The following is a 10,650-nucleotide window of genomic DNA, read 5'->3' on the forward strand; positions in this document are numbered from 1 at the left end:
GGAATCCTCCTCCTACGTCTTCTGAATCACTCAAGAAAATGAGAGGTAGAAAGTTTGTTCCGGCTTGTCAAAGATTATGCATGCAAAAAGGAGGAGCTTATCCAGATAAAGTACTCAAAGAGCAAAGTGTCAAAAGAAGATCTTTAGTGAAGAAAATTTGGAAAGCATCAGTCTAGGGGGAGATTGTTGGATCTAAAATTGAGATTGAAGCTTGCCAAATTGAAGATTGCAACATGCATGAAGTTGACGGTTCTAAAGATGATGCAAGAGTTTGATAACATTAGCCTAAGGGGGATATTGTTGGGTCTAAAACGTGTAGTCTAATGTTATCAACGAATCAAGTCAACAAAGTCAATGCCAGCAAGTCAAAGTCAACACGCAAGTCGACACGAGAAGATCGAAGAAAGATATGGCGTGTGAAAGATCGAGATTTGATAGTTATAGTGCTTTAGATAATTAAATATATTTGATTAGACAAAATATATTTATTATCTTATTAATTAATTAGTTTTTCTTGTTTAGTGCCACTTTTAGTAAGCTGTTATCTCTAGGGACCTAATTGTAATTAGCCTAAAGTGGTTTCGGCTATAAATAGTAAGAGATGATTAGGGTTTTGCAACACACTTAGAGAGAGATTTGAGGGGCTAAATTGTATTCATCTTTTGCAAATCTTTTCAAGGGTTTTATTGCTATATTTTTTGTGTGTTCATCTTGATTTCTTTATCAAAATCAGATTTTTGCTCGATTTGATCCTACAGATTGTTAAGTGAAGTTACAGGCTGGAAGGAAGAGAAGATAACACTAAGGGTGGATAATGTTTCTGCAAGAACACTCATGAAGAATCCCGTCGTTCATGGAAGAAGCAAGCACGCTGATACACGCTACCATTTCATAAGAATGTGTGGAGAATGAGCACATCAATGTGGAACACATCAGTGGAGAACTACAACAGGCATATATACTAACAAAAGCACTTGCAAGGGTCAAGTTTGCTACAATGCAAGAACTGCTTGGAGTTCAAGATCTACAACAACTCAAGGATGTTCATGATTAGGGGGTGAATGAAACCACTAATCCTTCACATCCATAGTACAAGGGTTCATTTGTATATAGTATAAAGACAGTTTAGTTGTATATTAGTGGAAGTTATAAAGTTCGGGGACTACTTGTGACAAGACGGAAAGTTGATAACCAACTCCCCACATGAATTGACATGTCTCCTATGAAGACATCTGATCGTCGGCTTCAATACATAGACAAAGGGATTCGACTTATGGTTTGTATAGACACACCTCTTCACAACGATTCTCAGCCACAAGATTCAATAGACGCACCCGTTCGTGAAAGGACATGTCTTTACACTCGCACCATTTGAACACTATAAATAGGGGTAGATTCATTCATTGTAAATAACTAATGCAAAATTCGAAACTCAGTATATATCAAAGTTCTGTTTTAGTTTGTCATTCACGTTCTAAAGATCAAAGATCAATCTGGGAAACAAGTATTAGTTGCATAATTTCTTACTTGATTTTTGTTTAACAATAAACTATTTGATTCTTAAAAGGAGTTCAACAACGGTTTGGGAATCACAGTCATTTCATTCCAAAATTATGCGAATATTGATACAAACCCAATTCTGGGATTGGGTCACCCTGGATCTAGCCAAGCCCAATCGAAACTAAATGGAGGGAACCCGCCGGAGGGAAAACTGCTGGAGGGAAATTGGATGGAGGGAAAAAATACGAGGAAAACAGGGAATGATTCGAGAATTAAGGAGGTGAAGTCGTGGGCAGAAAACTACCATATTTTTAGTATTTATATTTCCAGATTTTGTCTAGTATTATGTAGTTGTTTTTATTTTCTGAAATTAGGATTTTATACCTTAGAAGCGGAGATTAGCCTTCTTGAATTGGCCAACTATCACGTTCCGTGTTTTTGTTTGAATCAATCAAATCTCCAGTTTCTATCAAATACATTGTTCACTGAAAAGCTCATATACCATTATTGACCTGCCCATATGCTGAACCAATATATATTGTATTTTACAGTCTTACATATATATATATATATTATCTGTAGCTTGGAGTAATCAATATGGTTTTCTACAAAATGCAAAGATAAGGGGCATAAAGCTTCAAAATATATAATAGGAAAACGAGGTGATGACAATGTCATATTTGGTTACATTAGTTTTCTTCAGATATATAGAAGTGGGTTGTGTTTTATCTCTAACGTGCTAAATATGTAAATTCAAAGATCACCCGTTCATAACAAAAATCTCAAGATGTTACCCTACTTGCTTGTTTTGACACCTCTAGCATTTTTTTTGTAAAGATACTATTAATATTGTTAACCACCAAAATTTTGTAACTAGGTTGTCAACTTGTTATGATACCATTCATGAGACCGCCCAGCGCAATCTAACACATAAATTTATACTTGTAGCACGAGCATAGAGACCATCATTCAGGAAATGTAAATCTGAAGTGTCTTCAAATACGGGTACCACGTCCAGTGTCAATTTTGAAAGCTTTGGCGTCAGGGAAAACGACTTTGTGGGAACCTCGAGTGACTGACAATGGTGTGTCTAAATCAGAAATAATATAAACTAAAGAACATAGTGAATATTACGATGCTGAGTTGACCAATCAAGCTCAATGGATAACTGGTCCTCATGGAAGTGTGACTGTTTGGCAATATATCTTAAAATATAATAAAAACTCTAATTATAAGACATGATCATGGTTAAAAAGGTAGATAACATTTATGTACATGAAGATTAAAACTCAACACTCACATCATGGGTTTAGGATTGGTTCAAGTACTAGAATTCAAGAGGATAGTTGATGTTGGTTTAGTGGGAATGTCAAAGGCGGGTATAAGTACACTTTTAGGAACTCTATCTAGATCACGGCCAGGAATAGGCCACTACGCTTTCAAGCTGACCAAGGGTCCGTACAAGATGGATATGGCAGCGTTTCCCAGGAGAAAAGTCCGTCTCCACAGTCCGTTTGTGTAGGGAACTGTGAGGTGGGAGGAGAGAAACATGGTGCTCATGGGTAAGTAGCTGAAGGGGAGAAGAGAGAGGGGTCGTGAGTTGTTGGACTAGAGATGTTCTTAGACTAGTCCCATTGGTGACCAAATCTTAGATTGGGATGTGAAAAGTAATTAAAATAAATGAAAGATAAGTTTTTTTTTCCCTCAACTTGGTCGTTGGAGCAACCCAAGGTTGCAAGGGGTTGCTTATGTCATTTTGCCACTTGTCTAAACTTAATTGGTGTCATCTTTTAATTTTCTTATATGGCGTATACTCTCTGCTATTGTTTTTATATTGATTTATGTTTTGTTTATCGACTTAGGTACAACCGCTAAATTACGAAGACAGTAGCTTATTGAGAGCTTGAATGCTTTGAATGTTGCTGCTGTAGCAAATGATTATGACGATTTTTATAGTTTGTTAGTTATTGGTTTAAACATATATATTAGAAGTCTGTTGAATTTAAAATAGATTTTTTTTATTTTTTTGGTATTTTTTTGTAAAACAATGGTCTATTAGCTACTAATATATAAGTATATAAACATGAGAACAAAACTATAAAATCATGTAGAGAATAGGACATGGAGAATTCTTATTCATTATTCAATCTTCACCATATACAAATGCTTCTATATATTTAGGCATATACATTAATACAAAAGAAAATGAAGAGATATGAGTTATGTATGTGGAGAGTCACCATATAAATGACTCATTCATAACAGTTACATATTTTATGAACATATTTAATGTTTTGATTATTAAATAAATAAAGAAAAAATTGAAATAAAGTATTTTTTAACGGCTAAATTTATTAAAACTTGGCCCCCAACCAACTCAAAAGAGGTTTACAATCTAAGAATTTAACATTTTACCTCTTTTCATTCAAACCCTCCTCTATCAGGTTGTTTGTTACAGTAGAGTATGTAAGAAGCATGTGTCACTTTGTATATCAGTATACTAGCTTATCATCCGGATAGGAAAATTTAAATTACATTAATCATAATTGTATCAATAAAAATAATGCAAATAAAGTAACATTACATAAATTCATATAAATTGAGGGTCTGTTTGGTATGGCGTAATGGAATAAACGGGCGAATGGAATGTACGAGGTAATGGAATGGACGATGTAATGGAATGGATCATTACCATTCCATGTCTTGTTTGGTTACCATGTGAGAATGAAATGAATCATTACTTTGTGTTGTTTGGTAGGAAAGAATAGACGAAGGAATAAAATCGGTGATGAGTGACGGTAGTCGGTGGTGGTGGGTGGTGATAGGTGGTAATGGTAGCGATGGTCGGAGGTGGTGGCAGTGGGTGGCGGCGGTGAGTAGTGGCAGGGGCAGAGGTATGTGGTGGCGAGGACAATGGTGGTGGGTGACGGGGACAGTGGTGGGTGACGGGGACGGTGGTGGGTGACGACGACGGTTGTGGTCGGTGGTGGAGGTGGGTGGCGGCTGATGGCGGAGGCGAAGTTGGGTGGAAGCTGTGGCGCGGTGGTGTCGGGGGTGGTGGGTGGTGGCGAGTGACGGCGGGGGCGGAGGTGTGGATGGTGGGTGATAGTTGGTAGCGGCGGAGGTGGGTGACGACTGGGGTGGAGGTGGGTGGTGGCGGGAGACAGTTGGGTTGGAGGTGGGTGGTGGTGGTGATGGTGGTGGTGGCGGCGGCGGAAGTGGGTGACAGCGGCGACGGTAGTCACGGCGGCAGCTATGGCAATAGTGGTGTCGCCCGTGAGTGAGTTATTAAAACCAATAATAATAATAATAATAATAATAATAATAATAATAATAATAATAATAATAATAATAATAATAATAATAATAATAATAATGGTAAAAAAAATAATAAAACATGGTGCAAGAGGGGATGGAATGGAAAAAAAACATGGAGGGTGGAAGGAATGATTTTGAGGGAATGGAATGCCTTTTGGAATGGGTGATTCCATTCCATTGATCAACCAAACATCCTTTTCTTTATTCCCTCGTAATCATCCATTCCATTCCACCTCTCATTCCCGCATACCAAACACTACCTTATATTTGGAAGGTTTACATTCCTTGTGGAATGCTCCATTCCATTACCACTTGACAACCAAACATGTTTTTTTTTATTCCAATAGAATGATCCATTCCATTCCGCCTTCTATTCCTTCGTACCAAACGCTACCTGAAGGTTTTTTTTTTCCTGCAACAAAATTTCCTCCTATGTACCTTTTACTGCTAAATTACACATGAGAAAACCCACACAAACCACCAACATTAAACCGACAGATGATATCATTCCCATTCCCATTCCAAAAAGAATCATCACCAACCAAACAAACAATGGAAGGAATCCATATATAAATGTTCTTCGAACAAACAAAAACCATTGCTTCACATCGCTCTCCTAGTCATACACAATATAAGAAAACTAACAAACTACAAAATAGAGTACCATTTAAGCAAAGAAAACAAATAATCCTCATGGTTGTGTGCTTTGATCAAAGCTCACCACCCATTATTTTTAATGTAATTAATTTAAAAACAAACTTACATGATTAATTTAAAAACAAACTTACCAATGATCTCAAGTAAGCAAATTAAGAATAGAGTAAAACACATGAATGAATCATATTTAAACAATAGACATTAAATATGAAAATTGATGAACAATGGCAATAAATATCATGAATGTTACCAAATCCATAAGCGGCTCTAAAAAAACAAAACTCATCAACTACTCCACACAGATAAAAAATCCTGAATTGCCAGTTACAACTCGAAGAGTTTCTCCAATGAAGTAGTATGTCCATCTGCTAAAACTATAAGATGATGTAAATATAAGAAAACTAACGAACTACAAAATACAGTACCATTTAAGTAAAAAACAAACAATGGAAACCAAAGATATCTCGATTCCATCTTTTAAAGAGTAGTATGTTCCAAACACTTTAACCACTTGAGAAACCATTATTCTGTTTCGTTGGAGTTTCATTTCACTATAAAAATTTGAAACTAACCACTTCCCCACTTTTCGCACTATTTTCAGGAATTGCCAGAAAGGAAATTAAGACAGAGACATTTACGTGAAACAATTAGCTTAAAAGTGGCAGGTTAAAATGGGCTAAAAGTCAACTGAAGTGTAACTTTAAACTTAATGCAAAATCCTGTTAAATCATTTTATTATTATTATTATTATTATTATTATTATTATTATCATTATTATTATTATTATTATTATTATTATTATTATTGAAAGAATAACTGTAATGTTATTCGAAACCATTGACCAATAAAAAAATGACCCAAACCATTGACCAGTACAAAAATGACCCATTATCAACCCAACCCACCCGCTCATTTTTGTCATAAGCATGTGACCAAAGTTTCAGATAGTCCGTCATTTGAGTTTATACTTTAGGACAACGATTTGGTATCTATTGATGTGTGTGTGCACATTTATCTCCATATAATAATTATATTAACTTGTAAGTTGTAACGTTGTGTGCACTTATATTAACAGTTAAGAAATAGCATCCATCAAGACAACGGTTAACCCAACCGCATCATCCTCAGTCAAAGGAGAAGCCGATCGTCCTTCAGTACAAGAAAGTTCTAAAAGATTACACCAACGGGAACTCATACATGATAACCATAGTATTTAAGGACTTGGGTCCTCAAGTATACACTATTCTTTTTCGAGTACTTGGGCCCACTCCTCCTCTACCCCATCTTCTACTGTTTCCCCGTGTATCAGTACCTCGGATACCAAACTAAACGTGTTACATATCCGGTCCAAACATACACATATAACTAGTGCCTACACCACTTCAAGCGTATCGTGGAGACGTTTTTTGTGCACCGTTTTAGCCATGCCACATCCCCAGTATCGAATGTCTTTAGAAACTGTGTGTATTATTAGACTTTCGCGTGTTTTATTGCTTACTATGTGAACCACCCTTTATATGTATAACATTAAGGGAATTCGGTTGACCACAATTAATTAGAATATACCGTATGATAGACTTTATTATTCGAATAAGTTTCCCAAAAAATGAATAAAAGGTTTGTTTGAAAATTTTGAATCAAGACTCGGGTTACTTTCGGAATATTCCGTTTGTAAAGTGGGTGCCTCGAGAGTGCTCGGGATTGATTCTATTGGCCGTTCAAAAAAAATATACAATATTAGTCAAACATTCTATTTTTGAACATAATCAACCAATTAAATTTTTTAATCAATTATACAATAAAGGTCAAACAATCTATTCAAAATTCAAATAAACGTGGATTATATTTAGAAATAAATGAATGCCAATTAATTATAGCATCCCATTATTATTATTTAAATATATGATTAGATTTTACCTATAATATAAAATGTAAATTTGGAAGTTAATTAAATTAATATAAAATGTAACTTTTGGACTTTGAAATTTATAAGGAAGTTATTAAATGGCAGTTAAAAATTATTAATTATCTATAAATATTGAATGACATTTTGATAATTATTAGAATATAGGTTTATAATTTAAAATTTTGAAAGGTTACTTTCCATACTTATCCAATCGATGGCGGGATTAAATTTTCGGAAAATAGATGTTTTAAAACTTAACCGCCTTAAAGATATCCTTAAATAGTAAATACAATAATAACTAATTGGGTTTTTGTAATATTAGTCAATCAATGTCAATGAAAAAATACGAATCTTTATATTTAGAAGATGACGGTTAAAAATTACATTACATATATAACAAATATGATCACATAGTATATTTACAATATGCATAGTATATATCGTGATAATTTGAACAAATATTCGAAATCATAAATACTAATGTCAAAACATTCAAAAAGAGGTGGTAACGTAACAAAAAACAACTGATGATTATATAGTACTGATAACAAACCCAACTACTTGGTATTAACATAACATCCAAAAAAACTGATCATTAGATTGCATTGAACCAGGAAATGCAACTACTTTAACACCTTCTTCAGAATCGATTTGTTTTGAACTGCACAATAAACAAAGACGCACTTGTTTGGATGATTTATACCATTTGGTTTTGTAAACTTCTTGCGCCATTCTGAAGCATAATAACGAAAACCACCACCATTTTCTCAGCACCAGAGAAGTTTTGTACACACATCTTCATAGTCATGTCAATTCTAGACGCGAAAGCAACATCAACAATAAGACGCCACAACAAAAAAATTGAATAAAAAATTACATTTTATATAAGATGAACAAAATTAATACTAAAACAAAGATAAACTTACAAAACGCCTGTCAAATTTCCATATGAACTCTATAGGATGATTGTCTGGATCAACTTTATGATAATCTGGTGAATCCCTATCTTGCTCATCATCTTCATCGGACATTCCATCAGTAGAAACAACATCACTATCAGAGTCGTCGAAAAGTGAAGAAACATCATTCGACTCATCGTCCATAGATTCAACATAATTAGGATCAGAATCATCAGCATCGTCTGTGTCGGTGTCTTGTAACTCAATCACAAACAAAAAAAAAACCAAGAAAATATTGATAAAAATTTAGATACGCGATTAAAATCGGGGAAGCTGAATAGTTACCTGATGTTCTTCTACTAGATTTTGTCAAATGAATACATGGGCGACAACGATCGGCGAAAATTAACATGCAATTAATAACAAAACAATAAGCGGTTAACAATATTCAAATCGATCGGAAATCAAGTTTCCATAAACATCGGAAAGCATATAGTTCAAATTCGATGAAGATAATAAGAAAAATACAAAACAATACCTCAAAAGAAGATGTTGATCACAGAAACAAAAAAAAAAAGAAGATCGGTGAATCAGAATAAAAAAAACAATAACATAAACATCTCATATATACATAACTTTTTTAGAAGATTGAAGACATTGAAGATACTGATAATAAACGGTGGTTGATTAAAGGGTGTTATGGGAGAAAGTGAAGATATATGAATATACAGAAAAACACATCCGTTGTTTAAAGGGTTTATGGGAGAACATGAAGAGAAATATGAAAAGTGAGGAGGTGAATGAAAAAAAAAAGAAATGATTTTATAGGATCCATCACCGTATTGGGGGTCGGGTATTGCGAAATGGGCTTCACTCATAAAAAAGAACCCGGTAGTTTGGAGCCAAAACCAAGAATGAGGAGCTCTAATATTGCGCCACATCAGCACCAACATTCACTCAAATGATCAAACACGCCATTTTTGTCATGATCCAACTCCCATTGTTGATGGCCGACATGGTTATTGGTGGTTGTGAGCAACTCTTCACCAACTCCTGCTAACACATGACGTTAAAAAGGTTATTAAATTTCTGAAACATCTTTGCTAATTAAAAAAAAGTACCAAACACTTTTGTTTGTAGGGATAACCTAGAACGACATCTATAAATTAAACAAACACATAAAGAAATAGATTAACTTTACCCGTAATCACCTCATACGTCATCAGAGAACAAATCAAAGAAAAAGATAATACAATTTCAAAGATAAAAATTGCAAACATACAAAGTATGAGAATATTCATAAATGTAAAATGTATCAATCAACTAAATGTAAAATTACATGGGTTAGGCTTAATTTAACCTCACATAACCCGATTTGATTCTAAGCTGGTCACTCCCAACTGATGCACATGGTCCCTCCAATGCTCACATCGTCATCATTCAGCAACTATTCAAAATTAAATAGTGTAATAAATCTTCCTTAACTTATGTACCAAAACATCATTCAATATAGAATTAATAAATAGAACATGTGCATTTGAGTTCGCAGCAAAGATATCTGAACTTTCATCACCTAATATGCCATCACTTATTACAGAGCATAAGCAAGACCCTCGAATTGATTGATGCTTTGATGATTCTCTATGTATGGTTTGGGATGAGAATGAAAATCATACCTTTTTTTACAATGGATTTGAACAACAAACCATTATCTGAAGGAAAGAAATGGCGAAGATGATAGATGGAGAGATTGCAAAGATGGGGGCGTGTTTGGGTTTGGTAAGGAAACTGGCAAATAAAACCCTTATTTTGCATTGCTTCTCTCTGATTCAATTCTATATGAAAAATAACAGATCTGTAAGTCAAGAAAGGCAAAGGATTATAAAATGGAAACCTTAAACACACCTCAAAGAATCGAAGCGTCTTCAATGGAGAGGAGAAAACACAAAGATATGAAAAGAATGAAAGCGGCGATGTAGTTTAGGGTTTACGATTTGAAATTTTGGTCAGAGATTAGTACACAATTTTTATGCAAGCCAAGTATGGTAATTATTTTTTATTGGGCTGGGTATCCATAGTTTATTTTTGGGCTTTTTAAAATTAACTTGTGTTCGCAAAATTTCACCGGGCCAGGTGTTTCAAGTTTAAGTTTATTTGGGCCAAATACTATTAAAATTTGGAGCCGACACGGGGTTATTTTCAAAGTAATTTGACCTGGGTTTTGAGCTGATACAAATATATATTTTTTTATTAATAAAAAATGTTTCAAAATCAGTTAACTCGCATTGCACAAGTTGAACTTGAAACCGGAACCACAACCCGACCTCCAAAGTTGAAAGGATCAGCCTATTTTGGCAGCCAGAAAAACGG

At 34.6% G+C, this 10,650-nt stretch overlaps 1 long non-coding RNA gene across 7 annotated transcripts; it reads right to left on the reverse strand.

Moving 5' to 3' along the window:
- Positions 1-7,920: 7,920 nt before the first annotated feature.
- Positions 7,921-10,309, reverse strand: LOC110878916. 7 transcript variants are annotated; one of them, XR_004861380.1, is made up of 6 exons: positions 10,186-10,309; positions 9,957-10,115; positions 9,641-9,727; positions 8,626-9,333; positions 8,308-8,541; positions 7,921-8,196 (listed from the first exon to the last, which is right to left on the reverse strand). It is a non-coding gene; the product is annotated as an uncharacterized LOC110878916 (long non-coding RNA). The 7 variants fall into 7 exon arrangements; XR_004861376.1 differs by having other exon boundaries at positions 8,308-9,333; XR_004861378.1 differs by having other exon boundaries at positions 8,308-9,333; positions 9,854-10,115.
- Positions 10,310-10,650: the final 341 nt, after the last annotated feature.

The sequence above is a fragment of the Helianthus annuus genome, chromosome 6 (genome assembly GCF_002127325.2).
Source record: "Helianthus annuus cultivar XRQ/B chromosome 6, HanXRQr2.0-SUNRISE, whole genome shotgun sequence".
Classification (NCBI taxonomy): Eukaryota; Viridiplantae; Streptophyta; class Magnoliopsida; order Asterales; family Asteraceae; genus Helianthus; species Helianthus annuus.